General features: G+C 38.8%; 1 protein-coding gene across 1 annotated transcript in view; it reads right to left on the reverse strand.

Moving 5' to 3' along the window:
* Positions 1 to 22,792, reverse strand: part of LOC122816631 (uromodulin-like) — a 340,244-nt gene that overhangs the window by 212,239 nt on the left and 105,213 nt on the right. The gene's annotated exons all lie outside the window — the stretch shown is intronic.

The following is a 22,792-nucleotide window of genomic DNA, read 5'->3' on the forward strand; positions in this document are numbered from 1 at the left end:
GTCTTTATTGATTTATCTAAAGCCTTTGATATGGTTAATCACCAACTCCTAATACACATTCTGAAATCGCTTTCACTTAATTCCCTAGCTATAAATTGGTTCAAATCTTACCTTGAAAACTGTCAACAGGCTGTACTCTGGCAAAACAAACTCTCTAGTAACCTTCTTATTACCCTCGGTATTCCACAGGGCTCCATTTTAGGCCCACTTCTATTTTTCATCTATATTAATGACCTTCTATCAGCAATCCCACATACCATCTGCATTCAATATGCAGATGACTCTACTATTATCTGTACAGCCACCTCTCAAACTGAACTTAAATCTCTTACCCAACAAGCTTCCAACACTGTAGAACAATGGTTCTCAAACCGATGCCTCCTGCTTAACCCAAAAATCTAAATTGCTACTCTTCACACCAACCTGAAACTCCACCCCTATTCACCTTACACTCACATCTACTGATGGAACTGTTATTACCCCCGACACATCTACTAAACTCCTAGGAATAACAATTGACAACAACCTAAACTTTGATAGTCATATAAACAGCACAATAAAATCAGTTAACAAAAAACTAGGATCCCTTTACAGAATCAAGCCCTTTCTTACACCAGTAGCTAGGACCACTATAGCCAGAACCCACCTAATCTCAACTCTACTTTATGCTTCCCCTATATATACTAACCTTTCAAAAAATAACCTCAACAAACTGGCAACATCCTATAATAACATTGCTAGATTTGCAACAGGCTCTCTCTTCAAAACTCATCACTGTTTAAACCTAAAACAACTGGACTGGCTAGAATTTCTTAACCATATTCAATTTCTCCAGCTTACCATTGTCCATAAGTCCCTGCACCAACCCGACAACACTCCAATACTCTCTACCATCATTACACCTTACAAAAACCTCAAGAACTTACGCTCCTCAAACAAACTCCTGGTCAACACTTCTAGATCCAATAACTCATCAGGTGACTCCCTATACTCTAACTCTGTAGGCAAGCTATGGAATTTATTACCTACTGAACTTACAACTCAAACTTCTCTTTCACTCTTTAAAAAAAAACTAAAGCTATTTCGTAAGACACACTGACAATGCACCTGTACTAACCCTGACTAACTTCCTTCCTTCTAAACTAATAACTGCTCTGAAACTTCTAATACTACCCTACTGATACAAAATACCATAACTTTGCTAATCAAATGTATGTATATACTGCATATCCTCACTGTCTATTGCATTTGAGAGACAGTGAGAGAGAGAGAGAGAGAAGAAAAAAATATATATATATTTTTTTGTTTTTTTTAACATTTGTATCTTCTAATTTGTCCCGTTATCACCTTTTGTATTTTTAATTGGATGTATTATGACTTTGATATGTCTATTTTATGTCATTTCCTGGAGCTTTTCTCCCTGGGCCTCTACTGAAAATGGACATGTATCCAGCTAGACTAGCCCGGTTAACAAATGTAAAATAAAATAAAAAATAAAAATAAATAAAATGGGTCAGTTGCATGAAAGCATTAGTGCCTATGAGAAAAAGCTTCAAAATGTTAAATTAAATAAATTAAACAGAGATAAAACTGATTTTAGCAACAATAATGTCTTCTCATGGCCGAGAGACCATATAAATAGAACCCCTTTGTATAATCCTGCTACAGTGAACAGAGGAACTAGTAGGACACTAAATACTGAGACACAGGCTTCCACTTCCTGTTTTAAAGCTACCGAGATGAGGGAAAGCATGGCAATACAACAAACTGACCAAGAACATGTAAATTCTAGTGTTCCTACTCTCCAAGTTGCATCCTTTGCTTCTATAGTGAATGGGAATACATCTACATCGAATATGGATATAAATTCGAAGTCAGAAGAACGAAGGAATGCAAACACTATAGGTAAGACTCCAATAGACACTTCACAAGCAAATGCTACACATACTAGTGTTTTTTTAGAGAATTTGAAAGTGGGAGAATTCACTTTGAAAGCAGCTCTTCCTTTCAGAGCTCGAGCCAAAAGCAATCCCAATATGGGAAAGACAGCAAGGGAATATCAAATGGACAGAACTGCACACTTTTCAAAGAAAAGGAGGATGTAAAAACTGATCTTATTGTTAACATTTCTTCCTTTACTCTAACTAATGAACAAAACAGTTTGCTTAATAAGGGTTTGTCTTTTATACCTGCCAAGAAGGCAGATTTAACTGAAATGCTAACAGACTTGAAATTGCTTGGTAGGAATTTATCATTAAAATGCATGTTTCGTAATAATGAAAATGTCAATGTAAATATATACAAGAAACCTAGCACTTTTGTACCCCCCACCCTCCAGGCATACAAAGATTTTTAGATATCTGTGAAAATGCTTTTAATGAAGCTTATACTCCTGGTACGCAAGGCTGCACCTTTCATAATTTAAATACAGAAGAATATAGGGCTCTACATGAATTGCAGGATTTACATTCTCTTATTATTAAACAAGCAGATAAAGGTGGTAAAATTGTATTAATGGACAAAGATGTATATGTTAACCAGATGAAGGTTTTGCTATTAGATACTTGTACCTATCAAATGCTGACAAAACAGCTGTAATTGCTATCACTGATAAAGTGTCTTTTTTAATGTTTGATTTACTGATTACAGGATTAATTGATGAATCCTTATTCAATTATTTTTCAGTACAGAAACCTCTAGTTCCTAGGATTTATGGACTCCCTAAAATCCATAAACATCCCACGGTTCCTCCTTTACGCCCCATCGTATCAGGAGCAGGATGGTGCACTGAGCCTCTATCTATGTAGAAGGCATTTTACATGAGTTCTTGGATAGTTGTTATACAGTTCTTAGAGACACAAAAATGTTTTTACAGCGGTTGCAAAATAGAATAGAATGGAAACCATTGATAATGATGAAGAATTTGTATTCCTTACCATGGACATTGAATCTCTTTTTACTAGTATTCCAAATGTTTGGGGTATTGATAAAATAAGAGAATTCCTCGATATGAATAAGAAGCTGACTACTAATAAGATTATGCTAGTCTGTGCACTATTGGAGATTATACTTGAAAATAACATTGTAACTTTTCAGGATTATTTTTTTCTGCAGAAGATTGGCGTGGCTATGGGCACTTCGTGTGCAAATAGCTACGCCAATCTATCACTAGTACGATGGGAAGAACAATATGTTTTGTCAGATGTTAACCCATTTTTTGGCTACATTCTCTGGTACGTCCGTTTCGTGGATGATGTTTTTGTCTTGTGGAAAGGGCATAGTGAAAATATCAGTAATTTCATTGATTACCTGCATAGTACTACAGACTTTTTGAAGTTTACTTTTACTTTTTCTGATACATGTGTTGATTTCTTGGATGTGAGTGTCACCCTTACTGATTTAAAGCAGATAAGAACCAGTATTTATCACAAACCCACAAGAACCAATGCCTGTCTTCACAGGTCAAGCATGCACCTGAGACACATACCTAGAAATGTCCTCAAAGGACAAGTCTATAGAACCCTACGCCTACATAATAATGATGAAGAGGCAGTAGTTGCTTTAAATAAGTTACAAGACAAATTTCAAACAAGAGGCTATTCTAGCTCAGAAATCACTAGAGTGATAGCAGATGCATGGAAATTGAGATCTACAAGATGTAAACCATACATGAGCTCTTATAGTGCTGATACAAGTATACCTTATGATACAAGTATTGATAGAAATAAGTTTAGAATAGTGTTTAGATTTGCAAGTGACATCAATAAGTATATGGAAATTATTAAAAAGAATTGGCACTTATTACACAAAATACCAGGTCTGGTTTCCACAGTTGGTGAAACCCCAAACTTCAGTTTTAGAAATAATGTGTCTTTAAAGCAGCAACTCTGTAATAGTTCTCTATCATAATCTTATTAGTAGTCAGCTTCTTATTCATATCGAGGAATTCTCTTATTCTATCAATACCCCAAACATTTGGAATACTAGTAAAAAGAGATTCAATGTCCATGGTAAGGAATACAAATTCTTCATCATTATCAATGGTTTCCATTCTATTCTATTTTGCAACTGCTGTAAAAACATTTTTGTGTCTCTAAGAACTGTATAACAACTATCCAAGAACTCATGTAAAATGCCTTCTACATAGATAGAGGCTCAGTGCACCATCCTGCTCCTGATACGATGGGGCGTAAAGGAGGAACCGTGGGATGTTTATGGATTTTAGGGAGTCCATAAATCCTAGGAACTAGAGGTTTTTGTACTGAAAAATAATTGAATAAGGATTCATCAATTAATCCTGTAATCAGTAAATCAAACATTAAAAAAGACACTTTATCAGTGATAGCAATTACAGCTGTTTTTGTCAGCATTTGATAGGTACAAGTATCTAATAGCAAAACCTTCATCTGGTTAACATATAAATCTTTGTCCATTAATACAATTTTACCACCTTTATCTGCTTGTTTAATAATAAGAGAATGTAAATCCTGCAATTCATGTAGAGCCCTATATTCTTCTGTATTTAAATTATGAAAGGTGCAGCCTTGCGTACCAGGAGTATAAGCTTCATTAAAAGCATTTTCACAGATATCTAAAAATCTTTGTATGCCTGGAGGGGTGGGAGGTACAAAAGTGCTAGGTTTCTTGTATATATTTACATTGACATTTTCATTATTATGAAACATGCATTTTAATGATAAATTCCTACCAAGCAATTTCAAGTCTGTTAGCATTTCAGTTAAATCTGCCTTCTTGGCAGGTATAAAAGACAACATCAGTCTTTTAGAAAAAATCTCTCAAACAGACAGGGCACCTTCCCGTGCAGGAATTGTGCTGCTTGTCAGCATGTCTACATTAAAAATGAGTACATTCATCCTGTGAAATGTTTTAAACTTTATACGAAGAATTACTATGATTGTAAAAGTGTCGATGTTGTTTATTTTTGTTTTTGCCAAGCATGCCATGCCTATTATGTAGGCAAAACAAATAGGAGCTTTAAAGAAAGAATGTTAGAACATATAAGGGACATACGGAACCAGAAGCAATCAAATGCTCTAGCTAATCATGTCCTGAATACAGACGGCAGTCATTGTTTTAAATTTTTAATCTTACAACAAATAGTAAGGACAAACAGAGGTGGTGATGTAGAAAACCACACTGAAGAATTAGAACAACAATGGATCACTAAATTACAAGCAGATAGATATCCTGGTTTGAATGGCTGCATCTCATTAGTTCCTTACCTTAAGGCAAGGCGCCTTAAAAACTAAATATGAGTTTTTTATATATTTTTTATTGTACTGTTATGGTTATATGTGCACAAAATGTGTGTGTATATGTATATATATATATATATATATATATATATATATATATATATATATATATATATATATATATATATTTTTTTTTAATAACCATCAGGGATGACATTCCCCCTTTTTTAAATATTATTGTGTGTAAATACACACCTTTCTATATATTTTATGCATTTTTTTATGGATATCGACATATGTTCTTATGTTAGTGGAGTAATATCTCTTTAAATTGTGATGTCATACTAATTGTCCTAGTATTTAACCAAGCATCAGTTGTAGTGATGTGGTCTGATGAAGCAACATTAAGTTGTGAAAGCGCTTACCGTTTGTCTTCTGCAATAAAGTACACTGACTGATTTCCAGTGTGTAACTTTGGTGCCTTAATTTACTTTTGCACACCCCATAGTGTGTTTAGATCTGAAAGAGAATTTTGTAGCCAACATTTCCAGCACCTTCTGGATCCACTTGTCATTATTCATTTTAAAAGATCAGTTCCACAACTAATGGTACAGTGAAAGTATTTAGACAGTATACATCTACGTGCAAGTCTCACTTTCACTACAAGGTTCAGGTGTAATAGTTCATTGTACAATGACTTACAGCCCAAAATATAGCATTTTCAGCAATAACTTATTTCTTCTTTTCTGTAACCGGAGCTCGCACTTTCTTGTTTAGAGTGAGCAGGGAGAAAGGCAGAAGTCTCATGTTTGCAGTGGAACTCATTAGTTGCTAGACAATCCGGCGCATTGAAGACGGAGGAGGGTTCCTGTAGGACATATTAGCTTGTTGCGCTCGGAGGACAAGAGGAATATTTGGGACTCACAATTTCATGGCCTGCCATTTGAATGTTGAAACGGAAGCCTGGACATAGCCTCGGGAGACGGATTTCATTCAGAGGTAGGAAGATGGTGTTTTGCTAAGACTAAGGTTTTGAGGGGATGATTTGATTGCTGGTAGTACGATCCGTTGCATACTGAACAGTAATACAAAGCTTGTAAGCATGTAGGGTTTTATATGCTTATTTGAGAAGTGAGTGCTTTAGTCTTCATTTTAAAGAAAAGAGAGGCACATAAGTATTCCTGTTGGAAGGTTAATAGGAGGATGTCGGATTTTCACCAAATACTTTAAGGACTGTAGCTTTCGCTTCTTGTAGGTTTTTTATAGAATATGTTATATTTTTATGCTGGAATGATAAGATGGCTGCGTACTTCATCTGAAATTTAATGGATTTATTTATAAGAAACTTGCAGAAGGGTGAGAGAGATTGTCTTTCCTGTTTAATAGGATACGGCAAGTCCTGAGCAAATGTAATTTTTGAACCTGTCCAGATCACAAACTTCTTAGATTTAGCAGCTTGTAGGATTGACTGTGCATGGGAAGCATTAAGTAGCCTTGTGTAAATTTGTCTGGGCATATCCATTGCTTGTGATTTTCTCAAGGCCCTATGAATTCTTTTGATTGTGAATGTTTGTGCCAGATCTTTATTATCTGTTAAGAGTCAGAATATTTCCTGTGCAATGGAGGGCAGCAGTGATTGTTCAAACTTCTCGGGAACTCCTCTAATCAGCACATTATTACACCTTGTTCTAGCCTCCAGATCAATTATTTTTTGCTGCATTTCATTTATGGAAGCTTCATTTGTAGAAGTATTTTTTTGAAGTTCCTGTATTTTGATTTCATTATCCAAGATTGTTGCATCATTGTGGTCTAGTCTGGTAATTATTTGTTCCAGGTTGTTGCCAAAAAGGGTTAGCTTTGAGGAAAATGTTTGTATTTCAGACTGAAGTGGAGATAGTGCTGCCTTGGGATCCTCAATTGTAAAGGGATGCTCTCCCTTGTTTTTTGGGGCTGCATAGAGGCCTCAGGCTGTGATTTGGTTGTTTTCTGCCTTTTGGAAAATGTTTCCTTTTCTGGAGACGAAATTAGTGATAGTCTAGTTTTTGAAGATTGTGCTTCCATTTGTTCCATCTTGAACAGATTTTTATTTTTTCCCCCTTTTCTTTGTGTTCCTTTATTTGTTTGTGCTTCTATAGACTTTTTGTAACGCTGTCCGGCCTAAGCACATGTGGCTGTGGGTACTATTACCCCCTTGAATGAAGATGAGAAGTAACAGATCTTTCCAAGATGCAAATCCAGCAAAACTTTTTTGAGAAGTAAGTAGACTACAGTTAGTTTTGCATTGAAAAATCCTTTTTTTGTTTTTTTTTTATGATGTGGCAGCAGGTGATTTTTGTAGATTTTCTGGCAGTAGTAAGAGCACACAGAAGACAGTGTTCCTAGTCAGTGGCCATTTTAGAAAGTCGCAATATAGAAAACATTTTTGTCCCCCTCTTTTTACTTCTCAGAACACTACCATCATGCTACTAAAATGTGGTGTTTTGCTTGTGTACCAAAATGCTTCTTACACTTTTATTTTATATTATGAGTGAGAGAAAATATGTCAGTGTAAATATGTATATTATAATGTCTAATTTTGTAATATTACTTTAATGTACATTGTTTGGAGTCTGCATGTCCTCCCTGCGGTCAAGTGGCCTCCGAAAGACATGTGTGAATGGGCGTGCCTTCGCTGAAGGTTGGGCATCGGGCTGGCAACTCGGCTCCTTAAAAATCTACTGCCAATTATTAGCGGACCGGAGTTCTGCTGTGGTGAACCCTAACCAGGAAAAGTCGAAAAGACAAGCAAAAAACTTTAATGTATATTGTTTACAGTTCAAATTAGACATACAGACATTGATGTCAAATTTTGTAAGTAACTATATGATTATATTTGATTAGGTGTTTCTGGATGTATGTTTGTGTGTCGGAGGGTTGTTTGTGTGCCCACACATATATGTAGATATAAAAAAGGAAAACTAGTGGTACAGGAATTATATTGGCATATGAATTAATAAAATAGACTCTTATCATAACTTGCAATGTAATATCCATGTCAACGGGAATGTCGAATGCAGAATGTCGAACCAGCAGTACAGATAGCGCGTTAGGTAAGTGTACTTTTTTTAGGGTTTTGGGCAGGTTTGTGTGTGTGAGTGTGTTGAGATGTTTGAGGTGTGGGTTACGGTAGGTGTGGTGCAGTGTGAATATGTTAGTATTGGGAGTGCTGGTGTTTGTGTGTATGCGATGTGTGTTTGTGCGGGTGTATGTGGAATATGCGGTGCTGGGTTGTATGTGTTATGGAGTGCTGTGTGACCTCGGAGTTAGTATATATTAGTAGGGGGGGTTGTGGGGTGCAAAGGGCCTTGCCGCCCTGCATATACTAAGGGTAGCTAAGTGTATGTGTTTGGTTGTGTGAGTGTGTGTTATGTTTGTTGTAGGGAAGTGTTGGGATGTAGGTAAGTTTGTGTATGTATGTGTTTTCTAGTATGTGATGTGTGTTTTTTGGGATTTTGTAGATTCGCAAGTTTGGGTGTCGGGTTTATGTATGTTCGGTGTTTAGGGTATTCGACTTCATAGTTTTGAGATACTGAAATTCGATATTTCAGTATTTTGAGATTATGAAATGAATCCATATCTATATCTATATATATATATATGTGTGTGTGTGTATATATGTATGTATATATATATATACACACACACACACACACACACACACACACACACACACACACACACACACACACACACACACACACACACACACACACACACACACACACACACTGTATATATATATATATATATATATATATATATATATATATATATATATATATATAGATATATATATATATATATATATATATATATATATATATATATATATATATATATATATATATATATATATATATATATATATATATATATATATATATATATATATATATATAGATATAGGTATATAGCTATATACATATATTCACACAAACGCATGTGTACATAGATTGATAGAGAGACAGATAGGTAAAAACATGAACAATCAAAGATGCATATACATGTGCGTGTGTGTGTGTGTGTGTGTGTGTGTGTGTGTGTGTGTGTGTTCATACATACATATATGCGGAAAAAAAGCTAATACAGCTGATCGCACATTGCCATCTTTTTTTTCTGTACGAGATCACCAACATTGGGGAACAGGGAACTTGCCCTTTCCCTACCATAATGCAAAGTCTGAGTTGGTATATATACTTAGAAGAGTGTGTGGGAGTTGCAGTCTCGCCCACAAAACTTAGTGATTTTTTTTTTGGAAACAGAAAGCAGCATCAAACTGAGCAGGTAAAACTGGTTCAATAACAAATTCAAAAGCAGCAAGTGAAACAAAAGAACTCGCTAACACAGTACTGTATAAAATACTTGCTTAATCCAAAAAATAAAAACAGTAAAAAATATATAACTAATAAGCGCTTTCACACCAATGGTTCCTCATCAGATCTAAAAACTAACAAACACTGCTTAAATACAGTCAGGAAAGTTGAAAATCATCTGGTCATTCATGTGGGTATATGCTGATTTAATCATTCCCCTTTGTCAGATTGTAAAATTAATATCCATTTAACCTCTAAGCTTTCTGTTTTTGTTTTAATACCATCTTCTCTGGCTTCTACAGTCAATAATTCCAAAACTAAAAACTCAAAATAGTGTTCAATACCACTGTTACAAATATGCGTATATAAAGCATTCCTACTCTCACGTCTACTCATTTCATATAAGTATTCCCTGATATGATACTTCAACATTTGACTCCACTTACCAACATAGTAACATTCACATTACAGTCAGAATAGAAGTTGAATTTAAAAGTGCATGCAGTAACAGGATGTAAAAAGGTATCATCAGTTTGAATGTACTTACACATGCTACATAATCTGCATGGATTTATCCCTTTCCTAACTGAAATACAGGGTCTATTGCTAACTAGAGGTTTGTAGCACAGCAGTTTCTTAATGGAACTATTGTTTCTATAGCAAAAGTGTGGAACTTCACCAAGGAAGTCCCCTTCATCTGGCATCAGTATTCAAAATATACCAGTGCTTCCTAATGATGTCACAGATAGGTTGAATGTCATTTGAATAGGTAGCACACACATTCTAAAATCATTTCTATTATTATTCTGTCATGCCACAGTGTCAACACTATAGTTGGAAAAATAGGGTCTAGCCAAATCATTTCTATGTGATGGAACCTCATGACATGCCATCCCTATCTCATGTTCAGAGTACCCCCAGAGCAAAAGTCCTCAGTCAGGGTATCAAAAGAGGAAAACATATTCTCATAATTTCTGTTCAGTCTTGCATGTCTATGAAATTGCTGTTTCTGCACATTATGCTTTACATACTTAGAGTGCACACTGTGGTAGTGGGGTTCATATTAAAAACAAGAATGTTTACTTACCCAAACACCTAAACGCTGACATGTCTTCATCGAACCACGAAAACATAGATTGTCCTGAAGCGCGAAATCCGAAACGTCGAATCGTCATGGTTGGCCCTTCTGCGGTATAGCTCTGTAAGGTAAGTTTGTGATAGTTACGGACCTTAGGGTTAGTGTGCGGGTTAAGGTAAGTGCATAGGTTCATAGGGTCATAGGTTTATACTAGGCTATCTGCCCTAAGGCATTTATAAGCCTAGCCCAAAGTTATGTGGCTTACGCCACCCCTTATGTTAGAAATAATGTGCCCATTAGTTTGTTGTGCCTCTGTCCAGCAGTGACACAGAGATGATTACCGGGGTAAACCTATGATCTCCCATCCACCGGTCAAGATTTCTCTTGAACAGAGCCAGCGAGGTGATCTGCCTCACATGGACCGGGATTTTATTCCACAGCATGGGGAGTCTCTGGGTGATAAATCTAACCCTCCAGCATGTCCTATTTATATCCGTGCTAAGGTTTAAGTCACTTGCTCTAGTGGTTCTGGTGGATTTGGATTTTTTGAGGTGGAGCATGTCCATTAATTCCGGGTTGGTCATGGCCTTGTATGTCAGGCACAGGTCACCTCTGAGCAGACGGTATGCAACTGAATAGAGCTGGAGTTTCTTCAATCTGGCAGCATATGACAGATTTTGGAGTCCCTTTATCCTTTTGGTGAGGAACTTTTGGGGTCTCTCCAATTGCTGCAGGTGTCGGGTGAGATACATCCCGAATGGGGCATTGTACTCGATCATTGGTCTGATAAGTGAAGAGTACAGGGGAACAATGACCTCACTTGATCTAGATGTGAATCCCTTCATGATCAGATGGGCAATGTTGAAGGTCTTTCAAACCACTTTAGCAACGTGAGTGTCAAACGAGAGGCCACTGTCAACCTGGGTACCCAGGTCCCTGATAACCTCTTCTGTGCTTAGTGGGTTGCCACCTATATGGTAGCTTGGGGTTACCCTGTTTTTCCCGAAGGGTATGACTATACACTTTTTTGCATTTAACTTCAGGCCATGGCTCTGGCACCAGCTATCAGTTTCCGTGAGACCCCTCTGAAGGATGTCTGTGTCCGATGTACTGTCCACTATGGCACCCAGTTTGCAGTCATCCGCAAACTTTGTCAGCCATAGTCCTCCTATGTTTGCCTGTACTTCTGAGAAGTAGATGCTGAACAATAGGGGCCAAGGACTGAGCCCTGTGGGACACCACTTGTAACCGGCTTGGAGTCTGACATGGCTCCAGCAACTCTAACCCTGTGGGTTCTGTCCTTTAGCCAGTTTGCAACCCATCTTGTGACATATGGGTTTACATTTAAGCTGGTAAGTTTCTCTATGATACCCGAGTGGGGTATTGTGTCGAAAGCTTTTGCAAGGTCAAGGTAGGCTGTATGGACTGCCTTTCCCTCATCAATGGCCTTGGTAACTGTTTCGAAGAAGTCGACCAGGTTCAAAAGGCAAGATCTGCCCTTGACAAAGCCAAACTGGGTTGGGTCCAAGGTCTGCAAGTCCCCTATGTCCTTGTTTATGAGTTCCATTATGATCCTCTCCATAGCTTTGCAGACCAGGCTTGTTAAACTTATGGGGCGGTAATTACCAGGGTCCGTAGAGGCACCACCTTTGTGGAGTGGGACCACAGTTGCCGTACACCACTCCTTGGGCACATATCCTGTGGTAAGGCTAAGATTAAACAGCTGCCTTATGTGCGGGTTTAGTTCTTCATTGAGTTCATGTAGCACACAGCTGGGGACACCATCCAGTCCCATTGATGCTGTGTTTTTAGCTTTAGAGAGAGCAGCTTTCACCTGCGCATTTGAGATGTCTTGGAGGCTACACTCTGTTGGGATAGTTCTCTCTCCTTTTGGGGGGGGAGAGGGGGGTGAAGTTTGTGCTGAACCTGTCTACCAGTATGTTGGCAATGTCTGTGGGCTCAGTGATTTTTGTATCATTTTGGACTAATTCTGAGCATATCTGGGAGTTTCCACCCAGGTTTCTGACATAGCTGAAGAAGGCCTTATGATTGTCTTTTGAATCTATGGCAATTTTTTTCTCAAAGTTGGCCTTTGATGATTTTATGAGGGATCGTAGTTTCTTGCTAGTACTGATCAAAGATGCCTTCCCTTTTTGGGATTTTGCTCTATCATGTAATAGCTTTCTCCTCTTATTGTAAAGTTTGTTTTTGGCTGGGGTCCACCAGACTGGACGTTTACCCTTGGTGGAAAGAGTCTTGGTTTTATTTGGGATTGCCTGATCCATGCAGTCCTGAAGGTGTTCATAGAAGGCATTTGTAAGGGCTTCCGCAGCTTGGGTTGTGGTTTCCATTGGCTCGGGGCCTTGAAGGATACCACACCTGTCTTGAGTAGTGTGAAGTTTGCTTTAGAGAAGTTCTTCACTGTGGTCTTTTTTGTTTGGGGGGGGGGTGGGATGTGGATTTCTAGTGAGATTAGTTTATGATCTGATCTCACCAAAGAGGGATATACTTCCAGTGTGGAGCATTTTGTCCCCATGTTTGTGATGATGAGATCTAGTATATTTTCTCCTCTTGTGGGGACGGTGACTAGTTGTTCCATGGCATTTGAATTTATGAACTCCGGGAACCTTTGGGCTAGAAAGTTGGGGCTTGAGTAATGTTCCCAGTCTATATTCGGGTAGTTGAAGTCACCCAATATGATGGTGTTTGGTGATACATTTATACCCTCCAGTGTCTTCAGGAAGGCTGTGTGGGTTTCCTGAGTTTGAGAGGGTGGCCTGTAGCATGCTACAAATTGTAGAGCAGTTTTGCCTATGGTTAATTGCACCTGGATGGTTTCCGATGCTTCATGCGAAGCCACCAACCTGGAGGTGTGGGTATCCTTGATGAATATGGATACACCCCCTCCTTTTGTGGTATGGTCCGGGTTTTGGGGCCGGAACGCATGATACAAGGTAAAACCTGATAGTGCCGGGGTGCTCTCAGGAGCCTTGAACCAGGTTTCAGTCACAGCACAGACATCGATGTTCTCCATACTGAGAAGGGCCTCGAGTGCGTGCATTTTGAGATTTAGACTTCTGGCATTGAGCAGCATTACCCTTAGTTTCTTCCCGTTTTTGTTTTCTAGGGTGGTAGGTTTAGAATTTGAGCCTTGCCTAAAAAAGGCACTATGGGGGTGGCAAGAGCCTTAGCCAATATCCGGAATCCCAGGGGTGACAGGTGCAAGCCTTCCCTTGCAAAGCAGCGTGGCTTGTCAAGCATGTCATCCCAAGCAGACAGACACTGGATCCCCTTTGAATGACACCAGAAATTAAGCCAATTGTTAAAGCTGATCATCTTGTCACTATATTGGGGCATCATTCGTGGTGAAGGAAGGATACTGCTCAGGGTCAGGGTCATACCTGCCTGGGCTACATAATCAGAGAGCTCCTCTATGTCTCTTTTCATGTAGTCCAGGGAGGTACGTCTCAGGTCGTTCACACCAGCATGGACAATGACTGTATCATACTTGTACTTTCCATGGAGTGACCTGAGTGCTTGTGTTATGTGGAGGATTCTAGTGCCCGATAGGCAGCTTACCGTGACCTTCTCCTTGTTCAGCCTGGTGAGTGGGACGTCAGTGTGTCTGACTATGGAGTCACCTATGACAAGTATGTTTGGTGTTGTATTTGGCCTTAAGGGCAGTGACTGCTTTGCACACTGATTTTGTTTTTTATGTGTTGTTTGTGTGGTGTATTGAGTTTGCAGTTGCTTGGGTGTCTGCTTTGGAGGCCTTTGCTGTTTAGGTAAATTTTTACTCAGAGCCTCTGAGTATGTCTTAGTGTGTTTATGTGTTTGATTCAGTGGTGTGGTTGAGTTATGTGAGACTTGTATTGTGGTGTGTGTAGTTGCCTTCTCCTCCTGCCTGGTCTTGCCAGTCCTGAGTTGAGAGAGCTCAGCCTCCAGTTTGGCTAAATAGCTGCATCTCTCGCAAGTGTTAGTGTTATGTGGGAGGAGGAGAGGGTTGTCCGTGTACATGAGGCAATTGTAACATTGCCTCATAATTCCCAGATTCACCAACTGGGCAGGAGAGGACACCAGCATCTGACCCTTCGACATGCTAGAAAGAATTATAAGTTGGTATGAGACAGAAAAGTAGAGGGCTTAGCAGGGAAGTGGGCACTCCTGGGGGGTTTTGCAAGTGAGGAATTTGTATAATATAGGAGTGCTTGACCTGCAAAGAAAATGCTTATAAGACAAGGGATATGCTTTTAAGACAAGTGCTGAGCTTTTTGAGAAGAAAAAGCAATTAGGAACAAGTGCTGCGCTTTTTAGTGAAGGTGTAAACAGTTTAGGTTCCTAACAGAGCAGTTCTAAGTGAAAAATTGAAGAACAGACTTTATGGAGCCAGAAAAAGTTTAACCTTGTTAAACCGGCGCTGCCCGATGCTGCTCTAGTGGCAACTCAGCGCTAAATCGCGCTAAAGCACGTTAAGGCGTGCTTGATAGCAGGGGCTGGAAAGAAGCAGGAATAGACCCAACACGGACAATAAAACTACAGTTTCAAGTCAGTAACCACTCCTACGGGGGGCAGGGAAGCTGCTCAATGTTATTCACTGCCACTGATCAACAGAGAGACTTTCCTTTAGCCCAAGCAAAAATGGCCTCACAGAAACTTACAAACAGTTCAGGAAACAGCAAGCCTGTAACTGAACTTTTTTAAATCTCAGAAAATGGTAATGTATGTTAGATTTAGTGTAGGGTTAGAAGTAAGGTTTTATTAAATGTATGTGTGTGGATTATTTAGTTTGTTTGGGTATAGCTTTTTAAGGTAAGTGTGCACTAGCTACGGACCATAGGGTTAGGGTGCGGGTTAAGTTAAGTGCATACATGGTGGTATATGCAAGATTTAGTGTAGGGTTTTGTTTAGGGTTAGAAGTAGGGTTTTGGTTAGTGTATGTATGTGGTTTATTTAGTTTGTTTGTGTAGGTAGTATGTAGTGGGCAGTGGGAAGGGACAAGTATGACATTTTGAGTTTTTGAATTTCACGGTTTAGGGCGTTCGGTGTATTTGTGATTCAGGGAATATGTGTCGGTGTTTAGGTGTTCGGGTAAGTAAACATTTGTGTTTTTAATATGAACTCAAGGTAGTGCAGTATGTTAACTTTCTTGCATAGTTTACTATAAACCTGAGTGTGGTATTCAAGACACAATCTCAAGAAAATCTATCAAGGCTCTGGAATGCTTAGATGTGAACTTTTAAAAAATCAGTGGTCTGATGTAAATAGTCCACAAACTCATTCATGGTATCTATTGAGCCAGTCCATACAAAGAACACATCATTCACAAGATGTACATAATGTGAGATGTACTGGAAAAAAAACATTACCTCTGCCCCCCCCCCCCCAAAAAAAAAACAAAAAAATGAATTTGATTTTATTCTTAATACAAAACCAGTCAATGCCAGTATTTGTTGGATACCAAAAATTCGTACTGATATGATTAATCTCTCTTTTTTTCTAGATAATAAACTTAATGAAGTTATACAAAATTTCGGACAGGTTTGCAAAGCTTTCTGGCATTTTCTGAGGCTTTTGGGCAATATTAAATTTTCCTCTGATATTATTTTTGTCATGATAGATGAACATAATTAATTCTCAGTCATTCTGCACAAGGAAGGTCTTAACTGATTTGAGAACCAGCTTTTTAAAAATACTGACATGGGAACTTGGAAGGTTGATTCTATGGTATCCCTAATGGAATTAGTATTTAAAAACTATTTTCTTCATTATGAGGGCCAGATTTTTAGAGTCACTGGCATGGCCATGGGGGCTGCATGTGCCCCCATTTTCACCAATTATGTAATGGCTGAGTGGGAAGATCAATATGTGCTCAACAGTGACTTTAAAGGCAGTTGTTGTCTCTATACCAGGTTTTTGGATAACATTTTATTTTGTGGACAGATACCCCTGAAAGTTAGAAGTATTTTTAGAGTACATTAATAACACCACACAATTTCTCTTCTTTTCTCACAATTTTGATAAATATAAAATTTGTTTTTTAGATGTGGAGATTAGTAAAGATATGGCCAGTCAGCGATTTCTCTCTAATATCTATCATAAGCCAATTTTTTTTCAAATTCATATCTCCAGTATTCCAGTTGGCATCCTATACATCTGAAAAATCAGTGGTCAAAGGCCAGGTGGTCAAATTGGCCAGAAAAATACCTGAACTTGATACCTTTCTTCATGAATTTGATGTCCTTGTGGACTTGTTTTTGAAGAGAGGATACCCCTTAAGTTTTTAAATGAAAGATGACAAGAACTGATTCTTAAGAGAAAAACAGGATATGTATTACCTATTTTGAGTATTAATGGCCAATGTCATAGTGAGATGGGAAGGGTACTTGATCAGCCTGGAAGTCCCAACAGGAAGTTGTTTATATCTACATGTACACTCGTTAGTTTTACCATTACTAAATGTAGTAATACAAATTGGAGTATTTTTAAACAGACCCCAGTGTATTAAGTACAATTGTTGAGAAACCATTTTATGTTTATAGGAGAGACAAGTCATATCAAAAATATTTGGAAGGAGTAAGAAAGCAAGGGGGCAGCATAAACCATTTGGAATGAGAAAATGAGTTTTTTGTCCACATTGTTCCAAGATTATTTGTGGCAATGCTTTTACAGTTAGAGGAGTGACTTATAAAATTAAGGGGTATTATAATTGTTCATAGGTTCATAGGTTCATACTAGGCTATCTGCCCTAGGGCATTTATAAGCCTAGCCAGAGTGTGTTTGGCTTTCGCCACCCATTTTAAATTAATTTTGCTATGCCCTTTTTCGAGGTTAGTATACTGTGCCTCTGTCTAACAGTAACACAGAAGTGATACCCAGGGTAAACCTACGATCTCCCATCCACTCATCAAGATTCCTCTTGAAGAGAGTCAATGAGGGACTCTGCCTAACCTGGACTGGGATTTTATTCCAGAGTGAAGGGAGCCTCTGGGATATGAATCTGTCCCTCCAGCATGTCCTAGTTATTTCAGTGCTGAGGTTCAAGTCTCTTGAGCGCGTAGCTCGATGGGATTTGAATTTTCTGAGGTGCAGCATGTCCATTAATTCCGGGTTGGACATGGCTTAATACATCAGGCACAGATCGCCTCTGAGCAGGCAGTATGCCACTGAGTAGAGCTGGAGTTTCTTTAACTGGGCAGCATATGGCATCTGTTTGAGCCCTTTGATCCTCTTGGTGAGGTACTTTTGGGGTCTTTCCAGTTGCTGCAGGTGTCTGGTAAGGTACATCCCAAAAGGGGCATTGTACTCAATTATGGGCCTGATGAGGGATGAGTAAAGAGGCATGATGACCTCCCCTGATCTAGATGTGAATCCCTTCATGATTAGGTGGGCTATATAAAATGTTTTTCTAACCACTTTGGCCACGTGGTTGTCAAATGAGAGATTGCTATCAACCTGGGTCCCCAGGTCCCTAATTACTTTTTCCGTACTTAATGGATTACCACCTATGTGGTAATTTGTGGGCACTTTGTTTTTGCCAAAGGGGATGACTACACTTTTTGGCATTTAGCTTGAGACCATGGCTCTAGCACCAGTTGTCTGTTTCTATGAGGCCTTTTTGTAGGATGCTTGTGTCGGCTGGAGAGTCTATTATGGCGCCCAGTTTGCAGTCATCTGCAAACTTGGTCAGCCACAGTCCTTCCGTGTTAGCCTGTACCTCCGAGAAATATATACCGAACAAGAAAGGTCCCAGGACTGAGCCTTGTGGGATGCCACTTGTAACTGGTCTGGATATTAGAAACAACAAACCTACTAAAGCATTGTACAAGCATGTAGTACTCAACTTAAGTTAGGCATTCTGGGTAGAATAATGCATGAGCATCTTGATGCTTGTGATTTGAGATGGCAGGTTAAATTAAATGCAACTAGCTACCCTGGTCTTAATGAAACTGTTTCTCTTAATTCAGTTTTAAAATTGAAGTATTATGAGAGTGTGTGATTCTATTGGCTCTTTTGTTTTATCATGTGCCCCTTAGAAGGGATATTTAAATGTTTGCATTAACCTAATATTTTCATTCTGATGAAGTTCCTGTGAATTTTATGAATGAAAGTGCCTAACTCTGGTTAAAGCTTTATATGTTATTGCTGGCTGCAAGTTGTATTCTTTGCATCACTAAGGACGTTTCTTTCATTTATTGATTTGTTTATTCATATTTATCAAAATCAGTAGGAAAACTAAGAAGGTGGGGGCTATGCTTGTGCTCTCTTTTCACTCAGAATGTTATACCCTTGGTGAACACGTATTATAGGCATTAATGAATCTGGCCTATTGCTAATTTTACTTAGTACATATAGTTCCATTCTGCATACATTTCAAGTATAAAAAAATTCCTTCTAAACACTGCACTTAATATCATGTTATTCTCAAACATCCTAACTCATTTCCAGTGGTGCATTACACTTCTGGTTTCTGTATACCATCTTCTACTTCCCCACCCCCAGTTAACAGATCATAAGTTATGACAAGGGCCAGTCTGTGTTCCCCGTCCTACTTTTAATGTTACCCACAGTGATATATCACCAACTCATTCCAGACCACTAGGAGTTAGACTTTGGATTGTCTTTATGTGGGATGATATTCCTCTAATTCCTACTGAGTTACTAAGTTAAAGCATGAACAAAGCTGCAGCACTTCCTCCAAGTTCTGGGAAATAGGTATCTCATCAGTTCAAATTGTTCATAGCACAATTGGATGCAGCAATGAGCAAGTAACCCATTTAGATTTCAATATCTTAATTAGGAATGCAAAGTTTCTTGTTTTTCACATGTGAAATGGAAAAGTTATTAAACCTGACCAATCTACCAATGACCATCCCATTTGAAGTACAAGTTCTTTACCCCAAAAGAAACTACTATTGCTGCTCCTTCTACTACTGATGTTGCTACTACTATTTTTACTACAACTAACACTGCTGCTTCTACTGCCACTGCTACTACTACCATTACTAGTACTACTACTGCTACTGTTAGTATTACTAGTACTGCTACTACTGCTCTTGATACTGTTAATACTACCTCTAGCACAGTTACTACTACTGCTACTATTTTTAATGCTGCTACAGCTACTGTCACTGCTACTACTGCTACTTCTACTACTACTGCTACTGCTGCTGTTACTATTACTACTGATACTGCTACTATTGTTACTGTTACTACTAATAGTACTACTACTCCTGCTAATGCTACACTTATTACTACTACCAGTATAGCTACTACTCCTCCTCTTACGTGTACTGTTGCTACTACTGCTGTTACCACTACTATTCCTGCTGCTATTACTATTACAACTGCTACTGTTACTACTGATACTAGTACTACTACTACTACTGTTATTACTGCTAGTATTACTGCAACTTCTACTACTGTAACTTCTACTGCTACTACTACTACTACCATAACTACTACAGCTATTGCTACTACCACTATTGCTACCGCTACTATTACTGCTGCTACTGCTGCTGCGACCACTACTAGTACTACTATTACTGCTACAACTATGACTACTGCTACTGCCACTACTATTGCTACTAATACTACTGCTACTACTACAACTACTACTACTGCTACTACCACTATTATTACTACTACTAGAACTACTACAACTGCTATTAATATTACTACTACTATTAGTAATAATAATAATTACCATTGCTGTTGGTTGGGCATTGGGAATTGCAGATTTAGAAGCTCATGTGTAACATAAAAGGTCTAGCAATAATTAGCTGAAATACTTTATATGAAAAATGCTTTGAGCTATGATTTAGAGAAAGGTTACCTGTCCTGGCATTTCACATTCTTTTGGATTCTAAACAAGAGTACTTTGTTCCATCTGGAGCAGCTGTCCATGAAATCCCTATGTCTTAAAAGGGTATTATTTTGGATTAGCAAAAATGTGTTCTGTGTTTTAACCTATACTAGTTTCCATTTCATATTAGACAGGCTGGATATTAGGGACTCATTCTTGGATGTCATATTCATTAGTGCTGCCTTTGTGCCTGAAAACTGTTGCTTTCTAAATGTCTGCAACACTATTACCATATTTTTTAGTTCCATCACAACCTCTGATGAACAAATGATATCCACAATGACAGTCTGTAGACTCACAAAGTCAGGATGGTGAGCCTAAAGCATACCTCGTTTGATGAGTCAGAGATGATGAGCATGCTATATGGCTTTAATAATGTACCTGTAGCAATGTCTGGGGACATGCCATATGGCTTTAATAATGTACTTGTAGCAATGTCTGGGGACATGCCATATGACATTAATAATTTACCTGTAGCAATGTCTGGGACATACCATATGGCTTTAATAACGTACCTGTAACAGTGTCTGGGGACATACCATATGGCTTTAATAATGTACCTGTAGCAATGTCTGGGGACATGCCATATGGCTTTAATAATTTACCTGTAGCAATGTCTGGGGACATGCCATATGGCCTTAATAATGTACTTGTAGCAATGTCTGGGGACATGCCATATGACATTAATAATTTACCTGTAGCAATGTCTGGGACATAGCATATGGCTTTAATAATGTACCTGTCGCAATGTCTGGGGACATACCATATGGCTTTAATAATGTACCTGTAGCAATGTCTGGGGACATGCCATATGGCTTTAATAATTTACCTGTAGCAATGTCTGGCGACATGCCATATAGCTTTAATAATGTACCTGTAGCAAAGTCTGGGGACAGCTGGAATCCATGGATCATACGTAAATAAATACTAGCCACGTTTAATGAAAGTAAAGAACATTAAATTCAGTTGTACTGTAGTGCTTTACAGTATAGGTTCATAGGTTGGTACTAGGCTATTGGCCCTAGGGCTTGTACAAGCCTAGCCATAACAATTCCCGGGCTAATTCTTCCCAAAATATTTACTTCCCTGGACCCCTGCCTAGCAGGGTGACTGACATGATCCTCGGGATAACTTTCCTATCTCCCATCCAGTCGTCAAGGTTCCTTTTGAAGAAGGCCAAGGAGGCACTCTGCTTGACATGTATGGACAGTCTATTCCACAGTATGGGTAGTCTCTGAGTCAGGAACCTATCCCTCCAGCATGTTTTGTTCATTGTGATGACAAGTTTTAGGTCCCTGGAGCGTGTGGCTCTGATGGATTGGGATTTCTTTAAGTGTAGCATGTCCAATAGCTCTAGCTTTGACACGGCCTTGTATGTTAAGCAGAGATTGCCTCTGAGTAGACGATATGTGACAGAGCATAGCTGGAGTTTTTTAGTCGGTCAGCATAGGGCATCTGCTTTAGGCCTGTGATTCTTTTAGTGAGGTGTTTCTGCGGCCTTTCCAGTTGTTGCAGATGTCTTGTGAGGTACATACCAAATGGGGCATTTGTACTCTATGATGAGTCTAATGAGGGATAAGTACAGTGAGACAATGACCTCCTTTTTACTGGATTAAAAGCCCTTAGTGATGAGGTGTGCCACATAGAAGGATTTCCTGACTGTTGTGGTGATGTGGTTATCAAAGGTGAGACCACTGTCTACCTGTGTTCCTAAGTCTCTTATCACATTTTTGGTGTTTAATGTACTGCCACCTATGTGGTAATTCATGGGTAGATGTTTTTTTACCAAAGGGAATAACTATACACTTATTGGCATTGAGCTTGAGCCCATGGCTCTGCCACCAAGCATTTGTTTCTGTAAGGCCCTTTTGTAGAATATCCACATCATTTGGGGATTCAGTAATGGCTCCCAGTTTGCAGTCATCTGCAAACTTTGTTATCCAGACTCCCTTAGTGTTGGTCTGTACTTCAGAGAAGTAGATGCCAAGCAAGAGCGGTCCCAGGACTGAACCTGTGGTACTCCACTTGTCACTTGTCTGGAGCTGGATTTGGAGTCAGTTACATTTACAGAGTGGGTTCTTTCAGTAAGTCAGTTGGCAACCCATTGAGTGACATAGAGATTTATGCCCAGCTTAGTAAGTTTATGATTCCAGAGTGGGGATGGTGTTGAAGGCCTTGGCAAGGTCCAGATAGGCTGTGTCGACCACCTTACCCTTGTCCACAGCTCTGGAGACTGATTTGAAGAAATCAGTTAGGTTCAGGAGAAATGATTGGCCCTTCACAA

This window comes from Protopterus annectens, chromosome 1.part1, assembly GCF_019279795.1.
Source record: "Protopterus annectens isolate FY-2018-M chromosome 1.part1, PAN1.0, whole genome shotgun sequence".
Taxonomy (NCBI): domain Eukaryota; kingdom Metazoa; phylum Chordata; order Ceratodontiformes; family Protopteridae; genus Protopterus; species Protopterus annectens.